Consider the following 8898-nt stretch of genomic DNA (forward strand, 5'->3'; position numbering starts at 1 on the left):
ATGTTGAATTTTAAGAGGTTTCAGTAGGTTTAGGTAGGAGGTGTGATTTTCCAGACTCAAGTTAGGGGATCTGTAGCCAGCAAGGATGAGCTAGGGGGTCACAAATGTTTAGTTGGGCATGTGGCAGCTCAAGCGAGTTATGCTGCTGGACCAGTCTAGCAGTGTACTTGTCCTTTATAAACACTGAGACACCTTCTGAGGGGATTGAAATGTATGAAAGGCATTGTAGCCTTTAATAGCTAGGGTGCTTCCCATGGTTCTGAACCATATTTCTGTGACTGCACAAAAGTCTGTGTTCTCCAGGGTAAGGAGTGCTTCCAGGGAGTGCAGATTATTTAAACTAACATTGAGCAGCTGTACCTTTAGGTAGTTATGAGTGCTTTTCTGTTAAGTTGGAGGGTTTAACAACTTGGCACTCCCTGAAAAGGGGTTTAACAATTTGGCACTGCCTAAAAAGGGCACTATAGGGATAGATAAAGTTTTTACCATATCCAGAAACCACATGGTGACAAGCCATCTGTGGCAAAGCATTGTGGTTTGTCAATCATGTCTACCCAGACTGACGGATATTGGAATCCTTGCCATATAGGCTTGAAAGCTGGGCTACTATAATTTTCAGAGTTTTATTCTGTGAGATGCTGTCTTTTTTTGAGTGCATGCAGGTCTTGGAGGTTCGGATAGATTGCATACCTCTGCATATGTGAGTCTATGTGTTTGTTCCTTAGTGTTGGTAGTGAGTATTTTGGGTGTAACACTAACAACCTGGTTTGCATTTTTTGTGTGGGTATGTGAGAGCTTTGACTCCAGTGGCATTGTGTATCTACATCTCTCACACATTATGTTTGACTATTCAAAAATTAAATGGTTGTTAGTGAATATGAGTCAATTACTACACTTCCTCTGGATGCCCTTATCCAATAGAACAGAAACACAGATGACAGGGAAGCACCTATCCATCATACCAGCGCCTTTGCAGATGGGAAGGAGTAGGAGAGAGTCACTCAAAAGTCTAAGTGAGATTGTTTAGTAGTATACTATAAAATGACCTATGGTGGTGCTACCTTCTGCTCTAATTGGCAGTTCTTAGAGCAGCTATGAACAGTGGGAGAAACTGTGGAGAGCATTTCAACCTGGAGAGGTTTGCTTATATACAAGGTACAGGTAACCACATTTATACCAGCAGGATTAAAGACTTTTACACTGTTAAACCCTCAGGCCAATCAGATAAACACACAATAAGCCTTCCAGCAGTAGTTTTCAACTTGGATTGGTTGAATCAGCCCTCTGCTCATGCTTGAGTGCAGAATAAAAACATTTTAATGTAAAACAAACTGGTTCTGATTTCAAGTGCAGTAACAAATGCTTTACAACAAAAGAAAAATCTCCTGCAGTATCAGGAAACCTTGGAATAAGTTCACAAAGTTCTACAAACACAGAAAAACATTGCAAAAGCCTGGAAATATGTTGTCAAACTCAGGAGAATTTTGGCAAACTCAGAACAGCTTTTGCAGTATCTGAGGAGGTTGGGAAATATCAAAATACTTTTAAAATATCTTATTAGTTATGAACTTTTAGCTTTCCTCTGGAGTCTTTCCAGTTGTTTGATATACCTACTACGATACATTTCAAAAGGGACATTGTATTCAATAATACATCTGATCAATGTGGAAATTAGAGAGGTAAGGACTTACTTGGATGTAGATGAAATACCTTTTGCAATTAGCTGTATCAGGTAAAAAGATTTCCTAGCCATTGGTGCAAAGTGATGGTCAAAGGCAAATGAATTATCCACCCTTGTCTCAAGACCTTTCACTGCATGTTCATTTTGAACTGCCAGATCTCTAATGGTGTATAAGGTAAGGCACAGATCACACCTAAAGAATTTATAGGACACTGAATACAAGGCCTGTGTCTCTCTGGTCGCTCAAGTATTTCAGAGTGATGATCTGTTTAAGTAGGACTCTCTAGGGTCTCTCCAACTGGCTAAAATGCCCAGTAGTGTACATCTTAAAAGGGGCATTGTACTCTATGACAGGCCTGATTTGTGTGGAATATAGACAGGTAAGGACTTTTCTGCATCTAGAGGAGATACGCTCTGTGATCAGCTGCACCATATTGAAGGATTTCCTAATCACTATGGCAAGATGATGATTCAAAGGTGAGATGATTTATCTACCCATGTTCCCAGGTCAGACACAGTATCTTCATTTTGGAGTAGGGTGTTGTCTATGCTACAAACTGATTTAAGGGATATTTACTAAATGCTACAGTATTGTACTTTTTAACATTTAGTTTTAGCTTATTTAAATGCACCAGCTATTAACATATGTAAATTCAAGTTATAGCTTCTAAATGTGACAAGGGGATTTTTAGGATGAAGCCCAGTTTACAATTATACACAAACGTGGTTAACCAGAGATCTCCATTGTTGATTTGTAGATCAGAAAAGTATATGCTGAAGTAGTACAGACCTCTGAGGGACTCCATTTGTTGCCTTTGTGCTCAATGAGGACACATCTGCCTCCCTCACACTCTAGGTTCTGTCCCTCAGCCAACAGATATCAGTTTGGATAACATTAGCATGTGATATTGTATCAAACACTTTGGCAAGGTCAACATATGCTACATGGACAGTATGACTACTATCTATGGCTTATGTTATTCTTTCAAAGAGGTCTACCAGATTCATTATACATGATCTACTCTTAACTAAGCCAAACTACTGAAATTCAAGTCTTGAAAGATTTATAATACAGTAGTTTATTAAGTCAGTTATGACCTGTTCCTTAGTCAAGCAGGTGAGGCTCATCAGGCTTATGGGTCAGTATTTCTGGGACCATTGAAGGGCTGTCCTTGTGAAGTGGCATCACAACTGCTATATGCCATATACTAGGGACAAAGTCAGTGGCTAAATTCAGGCTGAATAGCTGTGGGAGTGGGTCTACTTGTGCATGTTTAGGGGTGCTCAGTAGGCAGCTGGGTATGTTTTCAGGTCCCACTGAGTTGGTATTTCTTGTTTTGGAAAGTACTTTCATTGTGTGCTTTTGTGAAGATAGGGGAATTGAGATCCTTTGGAATATATGGGTTTTGTAAAGTTGTCCCAGTCCTGTTAAAGTCTAGAAACTCAGTAAACAACTTAAAATAGTAAATAACGTTGATGCAAATAATGCTAGCTGGATGCCTTCCTACTGTTCCAGCCTCATTCTCTGATATTATGTTTTCTCCAAAGTTCACCAGTTAGTGATGGATGCCCTAAGTCTCACTGAAACAAAGGTTTTGAATCAGAATTGCATTATTCCGTTGTTGCAGAACACAGTAAACGTTAGAGATGTGTGGAACTTTGTTTATATCAGTAGTTGATATTTCATTCAGAAGAATAAGCTCTTTTATGTGGAAGAAAGGAGGACCAGGGATCAAAGCTGGACTAACCTTGAAATTGCTCTGTGATCCAAACAATGAGAATTGGGAGTGATCACTTACTTTGTTAAGCTGCACAATCAATCTCTGACATCTGTTAATCTTGTCAGAATAATATTCATAAAGATGTCATTCTCACACAAAAGGGTGGGCTTCACGTATGTGAAGGAACTGTATCAGATCATGCAGGGTAATACATGCTACTTTTGTTATGGATGCAGAGGTCCCTTGCAGATCTGGCAATATATAGCTATTTCTAGTAGTCTTTGTGGTTAATGAGAAAATTATATTTAAGAACTAGTAAGGATAAGGGTGCTGGTTGTGTAGGCCACACCAATACAGATGGTGGTACTGCTTCTAACGCAAAGCTGGACAGTGACTCATTCAACTGCAACATCATCAAACATGGTGCTTTTGCAAGGATCTTTGCTGGCAAAGTGCTCCTAATTAGAATCAACACACATCTTCTTATTCTAATGTCTAGTCTGCAACTCCCAAAAGCATAAAATTTCCATTTACTGACTGGTGTAAACATGCAATCAGATTATATTAGGTGCTAAACTGTAATAACAGAGCACAGATTAACAAGGCAATCATACTGAATTTATTTATGTAAAGCAATTCTTTTGGTACTAGAGACAGCTGTAGCTTTATAACAGTCTTGCTGAATTAAGTTAATAGTCACATACACATAATCAGAATGGCAGTCAGCCCAGACTGTAATGCAGGACACACTACTCTGCTGCATTCACTGTAAATGCACATAGTCAAATGACATGAAATGTAATACATGCACCCAATGAAGAGGAGTCAGAGTAAATTTAATGCATGCAAGTGCTATCTTAATCACTCTTGAGACAAAAAATAGGCAATCCTGCACATATCAGTTTACAACAGCAGGATACAAGTCAAATGAGAGGAATAAGGTTGAGACAGGTAAATATGAAGAACTGTGTCGTTTTCACGACCATTTTAGCCTACATGGGAGACAGATATTGAGTGCCGCAGTCTTCCTTAGTTCCAGATTCTCAGATCTTTATTCCAGAGGCAGTAATGCTTCATGTTTCTTCACCAGTTTGGAGCTTGTCTAGCCTTTAGTTTCCATTACAAACTGGTTTCTGTCTCTGATGCACAAATAAGGAAAAGCACATAGAACAGAATTAAATCTGACCCAAGGTAAATGCTGTGTAGTAAGGTCATAGTATTAGTCTCAGTAAACAAGGGTTGGGAGGCTAGGAACATTTCTTAGTTGTCCAGTGAAAATAGAGTAGTAAAACTGTTTACAACCACACCACTTAGCTGTTCCAGATGAGTGCTGTGATTTTGCAATGTCTTGCGCAGATGCTCCCCTGTTCTGCATCATGTGATGGCCTCTCCAGGACAGCTCTGCATCATTTGGTAACTGGCTTCTGGGAACACATCATCACATGAGTCTGGTAATCAGTATTAGTGCCATCAGAAGGAATCTTCAATGGATTTCACCATGCTGTGCTGTGATATGTTACTCTGTACTGCATTGGTCTAAGCACCCAATGGTGTAGGACAAACTAGACATGGTTATGAAAAAATAAGAAAAGGGGTTAAACAATGCCACATGAGTGTATGCATAGGTGGATTCATTCTACTGTGTTGTGATCTGTTATGTTGCTCCACACACTGTTGTGCCATTCAGTGGATATGTCTGAGTACGGCAAACCACATAAAGGATAAAAAATAAGAAGTGGACTAAAATGAACTCACTGGCACACTAAAACAGACATTCTATATGTGTAACAATTTTTGCAGTAACCTACTTAAAGTTGTGTAGCTGGCTGACTAGACTGATGGATCATGTAAACAGAATATGTGCTGAATTAATAAAGTATGTATGTTTTGTACAAAAGAACTGTGCTATAGCCATCCCTTTCACTGTAACAATACCATTATAACTGCAATGAGTTTCTGTATCTGTGCTTAAATGATTGAGTTACCTTATACTTTTAGATAAGTTTGTAGAAGTTATTGATTGCTTAATACTGCACTGTGGTGACAGATTACGTTATACAGCACAGATGATCACATTTATTCCTGTTTTTTATTTATTTATTATTTAACTGTGTTAATCAGGATAGGGCACTGATCAACAATGGCTAATTTCAGTCTCTGCCTGGGAGCATACAAAAAATTGCTTTTCAAGTAAGTACAGACTATTTTTCATTATCAACAGGTCGTAAATATTGGATTATGTCTGTAAGACTCAGTGACATGAAGAAAAAAATACTTATGTATATATTTACAAAAATTAGTATCCAACAAATGTAAAGGTGGGACGAGAATAAGGGGTACAGGTCACACATATTACACTGCCTCAGCAGAGTTGGGGACATCAAGACCCGATAATGACAAGCTAAAGTAATACTTTAGATGTCAGAAAACTAAAGGTATAGGCTAAGCTGTATACTTACAGCAAGCTAAGTTATGTGTCTGGCCTGAGGACAGTATTTTGTCTTAATAATCAAATGATTTTTAGACGGAAAGAGGAAACCCCTTAGCAGTGCACCTAGGTGCATTTTTGGTGTAAAAATTAAATTATTTGTACAGGGTATTTGTTTACTGTACTTAGACCAATGATGATATTAATTTATACATAGACAAAATATAGGTATTATGATTTTGGACTCTGCTACCATATTTGATAGTCCCTACTGTGGCTCTGAAGGCTTGAAGGTGAAAGATATCCTTAGGTTCATAGGTTCATACTAGGCTATCTGCCCTAGGGCATTTACAAGCCTAGCCAGAGTGTGTTTGGCTTTCGCCACCCATTTTAAAATGAATTTTGCTATGCCCTTTTTTGAGGTTAGTATACTGTGAATCTGTCTAACCGTGACAAAGAAGTGATACCCGGAGTAAATCTACGATCTCCCATCCACTCATCAAGATTCCTCTTGAAGAGAGTCAATGAGGGACTCTGCCTAACCTGGACTGGGATTTTATTCCAGAGTGAAGGGAGCCTCTGGGTTATGAATCTGTCCCTCCAGCATGTCCTATTTATTTCAGTGCTGAGGTTCAAGTATCTTGAGCGCATACCTCGATGGGATTTGGATTTTCTGAGGTGCAGCATGTCCATTAATTCTGGGTTGGACATGCCTTTATATGTCAGGCACAGATCGCCTCTGAACAGGTGGTATGCCACTGAGTAGAGCTGGAGTTTCTTTAACTGGGCAGCATATGGCATCTGTTTGAGCCCTTTGATCCTCTTGGTGAGGTACTTTTGGGGTCTTTCCAGTTGCTGCAGGTCTCTGGTAAGGTACATCCCAAAAGGGGCATTGTACTCAATTATGGGCCAGATCCGGGATGAGTAAAAAGGCACGATGACCTCCCCTGATCTAGATGTGAATCCCTTCATGATTAGGTGGGCTATATAAAATGTTTTGCTAACCACTTTGGCCACGTGGTTGTCGAATGAGAGATTGCTATCAACTTGGGTCCCCAGGTCCTTAATTACTTCTTCCGTACTTAATGGATTACCATCTATGTGGTAATTTTTGGGCACTTTGTTTTTGCCAAAGGGGATGACTATACATTTTTTGGTGTTTAGCTTGAGGCCATGGCTCTGGCACCAGTTGTCTGTTTCTATGAGGCCCTTTTGTAGGATGCTTGTGTCAGCTGGAGAGTTGATTATGGAGCCCAGTTTGCAGTCATCTGCGAACTTGGTCAGCCAAAGTCCTTCTGTGTTGGCCTGTACCTCCGAGAAATATATACTGAACAAGAGAGGTCCCAGGACTGAGCCTTGTGGGATGCCACTTGTAACTGGTTTGGAGTCTGACATGGCTCCAGCAATTCTAACCATGTGGGTTCTGTCCTTGAGCCAGTTTGCAACCCATCTAGTGACATAGGGGTTTATATTTAAGCTGGTGAGCTTATCTATAATGCCCGTGTGGGGTATTGTATTGAAGGCTTTTGCGAGGTAGGCTGTGTGGACCACCTTCCCCTCGTCAATGGCCTTGGTGACTGTTTCAAAGAAATTGACCAGGTTTAAGAGGCAGGATCTGCCCTTAACAAAGCCGAACTGGGTAGGATCCAGTGTCTGTAGGTCCCCAATATCTTTATTTATGAGGTCTATGATGATCCTTTCCATAGCTTTGCAGACCAAGCTAGTCAGGCTTATGGGGTGATAGTTTCCAGGATCCATTGAGGCACCACCTTTGTGGAGAGGGACCACTGTTGCTGTACGCCACTCCTTGGGTACATATCCTGTAGTGAGGCTGAGATTGAACAGTAGTTTTAAGTTTGAGTTTAGTTCTTCTTGGAGTTCATGTAGGACGCAGCCCGAGACACCATCTGGTCCCATTGATGCTGTGTTTTTTGCTTTGGAGAGGGCGGCTCTTACCTGAGCATCTGAGATGTCAGGGGGGCAGCACTCTGCTGGGATAGATATTTGCCCTTTTGGTGGGGAAGGGGGGGAGAAGTTTGCGCTGAACCTGTCAGCTAGGATGTTGGCAATGTCTGTGGGTTCGGTGTATTTTTTATCATTTTGGACTAATTCTGAGCATATTTGGGAATTCCCACCCAGGTTCCTAAGATAACTAAAGAAAGCCTTGTGATTATCCTTAGTGTCCTGTGCAATTTTTCTCTTGAAGCTGGCCTTAGACAATTTTATGAGTGCCCGTAGAGCTTAGTATTAACTCTTTGTAAATTATAATTAAGTATGTAAGGTCCTGAGGAAGCATAATAAAGGAAGGAAAGATTGGGGAAGTGATGAATGAATCATTCAAAGTCTCAAGAGGTAAGAACTTCCTTCCTATTTAGGCAAGTACTACAGAGCACCTTGACACCTTTTCTATTCAAAGTTTGTAGTTTGAAATGCTTTATTATCAGGATCCTAAAACTGTATGTATAAAATGCAGTAATAAAAATTAAGTTTGGTATTGTTATTAGTATTCCTAACATTCTTTGCTTAAAAGTTAAATTATTACTTTGTAAAAATTCTCACCCTAAATGGTATGCTTTTTGCCCATGTTATTGATGTTTCAATGTATATTCATTTTTAACGAAAGAGAGACACAAATAGCTGTAAGTAAATGTACTTTCTAGACTGACACTGTCATTTTTGTATCAGCTAACTTGTTAATTATTGTGAATATGTTTCTAAATTGTAGCAGCAGCAAGAGCTAACCTAATTCCAGCATGATACCAGTTAGAGTAATACTTCTTTACACCTTTACATTTTCCACCATACACACACACACACACACACACACACACACACACACACACACACACACACACACACACACACTCACAAAACCTCAGTGTCATCATTTCTCTGTTCCTTTATCTGTTGTTATTCCACACTACTGCTTCAAGCAGTTTTGACAGGTCAGATTTTAAAGGCACAATTTTGTGAAGTACTAATAAAAAATGTACCCCTTCTGTTTTTACTTTCTCGAATACATGTGAAGGAAGGCTTTCTAGGTAATCTACTATTTCAGCTGCATTCCT

The sequence above is a fragment of the Protopterus annectens genome, chromosome 5.part0 (genome assembly GCF_019279795.1).
Source record: "Protopterus annectens isolate FY-2018-M chromosome 5.part0, PAN1.0, whole genome shotgun sequence".
NCBI classification, from domain to species: Eukaryota; Metazoa; Chordata; order Ceratodontiformes; family Protopteridae; genus Protopterus; species Protopterus annectens.